This window comes from Procambarus clarkii, chromosome 29, assembly GCF_040958095.1.
Source record: "Procambarus clarkii isolate CNS0578487 chromosome 29, FALCON_Pclarkii_2.0, whole genome shotgun sequence".
Classification (NCBI taxonomy): Eukaryota; Metazoa; Arthropoda; class Malacostraca; order Decapoda; family Cambaridae; genus Procambarus; species Procambarus clarkii.
The window spans coordinates 1,538,715-1,541,641 of NC_091178.1; the positions used below are offsets into that span (position 1 = coordinate 1,538,715).

The 2,927-nt window shown below is 43.9% G+C and overlaps 1 non-coding gene across 1 annotated transcript; it reads right to left on the reverse strand.

Annotated features, from left to right (window-relative positions):
- Positions 1-1,361: 1,361 nt before the first annotated feature.
- LOC123765199 (5S ribosomal RNA) lies at positions 1,362-1,480 on the reverse strand. Its single transcript, XR_006773684.1, has one exon. It is a non-coding gene; the product is annotated as a 5S ribosomal RNA (ribosomal RNA).
- Positions 1,481-2,927: the final 1,447 nt, after the last annotated feature.

Genomic DNA, 2,927 nt, shown 5'->3' on the forward strand with positions numbered 1-2,927 from the left:
CAGGGGAATCGACCGGGTAAACAAGGATAAACTATTCAACACTGATGGGACGCGAACAAGGGCACACAGGCGGAAACTGAGTACCCACATGAGCCACAGAGACGTTAGAAGGAACTTTTTCAGTGTCAGAGTAGTTAACGGATGGAATGCATTAGGCAGTGATGTGGTGGAGGCTGACTCCATACACAATTTCAAATGTAGATATGATAGAGCCCAGTAGGCTCAGGATTTTCTGTACACCAGTTGAGAGGCGGGACCAAAGAGCCAAAGCTCAACCCCCGCAAGCACAAATAGGTGAGTACAAATAGGTGAAATAAGCGAGTACACACACACATAATTGCAGAGCGAGCATGGCAACCTGTGCATGACTAAACAACGGCTCAATCATGGGTTTCAACTCTATCATAACTCCCCTCGCTCAGTCGGGCGTGTGAGGGGGCACCCCTGAGCCCCTCGACGCCCGACAGTGCGCTGTAAGGGGACGTCGCCCCGTGTTTGAGGGGAAATATTTATGAAGAAGACGTAAGGGAAGAGGAAGGGGGAATGGAACGTCTGCATGACTCTTTGTGTTGCTTTGTGTTGGTTATTGGACGTCCCTCTGAGGGGTGGACGTCCCTCTGAGGGGTGGACGTCCCTCTGAGGGGTGGACGTAAAAATAATGCTATAAAATGCTAAAAATTTTATGCTATAATTATCTATGTATTGTGCCTGTGTATGTTTGCTGTATCAGATGGGCCATTGGGCTACATCAGATGGGCCAATGAGCCGTCTGCGTTGTCCACGTATTGTACCTCACCTCACTTCACCACTCTCTCCTGCCTATTTATACCCATCACTCGATCTGTAAAATCACTCCTTCTGAAGATGTATTAATATATGAAAGTACTTAAGGAAATTCCTGTTTCATTTTTCCTCCGTGGTCTGACATTGTCACATATTTAAATCACGTGTTTATTTTCGTGATATACACACACATATATATATATATATATATATATATATATATATATATATATATATATATATATATATATATATATATATATATATATATATATATATAAAGAGAAGAAGTCTGTACGATGTTAGAGACCTGACCCTTGGGTCTAGCTTCACGCAGCAAGGTGAATACAGTCACAGACTGGTCGGGGTCGGCCCCATTGCTCCCGTTAAAAAGGAGTCGGCACCCATAGCTGAATTGAATTGAAATTGAAATTGAAATAAGTTTATTGAGGTAAAATACACACAAAGGGATGAGGTAGCTCAAGCTATTCTCACCCCGTGCAGTACATCGTGTTAATACATACATAGACACACATCACAAACAATAAAGATATTACCAAACATTCTGAGAACCTTATTGCCAACAGCATTTGGAGTTCCTAGGCGGTCACCCATCCAAGTACTAACCAAACCCAACGTTGCTTAACTTCGCTGATCGGACGAGAAGTGGTGTTCTCAACGTGGTATGGCCGTTGGCGGCACTCATAGCGATCCCAAAAGAAATCAGTAATGAAAGGTGGCTGGTTGAGTCCCTAGACTTTAATGCTACCTTATGCACACACATATTTTAGCATCACGTAGCTAGGCTTTCTGACACACTGTACTCCCATTCATATAGTCTAGGACTCTAGGGTGGCGGCACAAATGCTGATGTACCTAATGCATTAATAACAGACAGACTGTCAGTTCAGGTTAAACAACTGGCTGACCTCCACACAAGCAGAACTAGCAGCATTACAACTAGCTACCAGTATATTAAAAAGCATTGAAGGAGGAATAATATTTTGTGATTCAAAGTCTGCTCTTCAAGCAATCGAAAACTTCTGGAAGATCGACAGCAAGAACCTCATATCACCAATTATAAATGATCTAATCGCTGCACAGAGTAAAGGGTTTCGAACCTCCTTTGTATGGATACCATCTCACAAAAACATAACCCATCATAATGAGACAGACATTACAGCCAAATTAGCGTGCAACAAAGATGAAGTCGAATTAGATCTCGGTATCCTCATCTCTGCTGTCAAAACTATATTGGTCCAAACACTCAGGTCTGATAGGAAAGAAATTACTGACTCCCAACGACCTGAATGCACGAGTAAAAAAACTATGATTTGTTCAGATCTGAAACCTACATCTATGGTCAGCACAAAACGTCCACCAGACTGTGCGACACAGTGGTTGCCAGGATCAGTTACCTGTGGCAGGTGGCTACAGGTGACGAATCTCCCAATCCTGAGCACTCCAGGTGCAAACTCTGTGAGCAGGAACAGCGGCATGATCTCCCACACTACATCACCGCATGCCCAATTATTAGTCCATTCAGACCAGTTGGCATGAGGTACCTGGAGCTCTGCAATTACTTGATTCACTCGCGTGTTCTTGAAGATATCCTCATACTGCACCCAAAATTTGTCAGTGCAGGCACTAAACATATGGCTCTGTATGACTAACCATCCTGCGAGATGGGGACTTTTAGTATCACTGCTACCTTACTCACTCTTGTGTTGATGATATCCTCATAATGCACCCAGAGTCTGTCAGTGCAGACTACTGATCACATGTCTCTGTATGACTAACCATCCTGTGTGATGGGGATTTTTTAGCACCACGTAGCTAGCTTTTTGACACACTGTACTCCCCTTCATATAGTCTAGGGCAGCTGCACAAATGCAGATGTACCTAATGTATTATTAACAAAAAAATGGGATATATAATACAAGGAGGAGCACCCGGTGGTGCCCCGGAAAGTCTGTCGCTCATCTGACCCTTCATTTCACCCTTCATCTTTCCCCAAATCCTCCATCTTCCCTTTCCCCTCTGTTTTGCCCCCTTTCTCTTCTCCTCCCTCCCTCCCATTATTCCCCTCTCATTTCCTCCATCTTTCCCCTGCTCACCATAGCCCGCGCTACTTGGAACTTTGT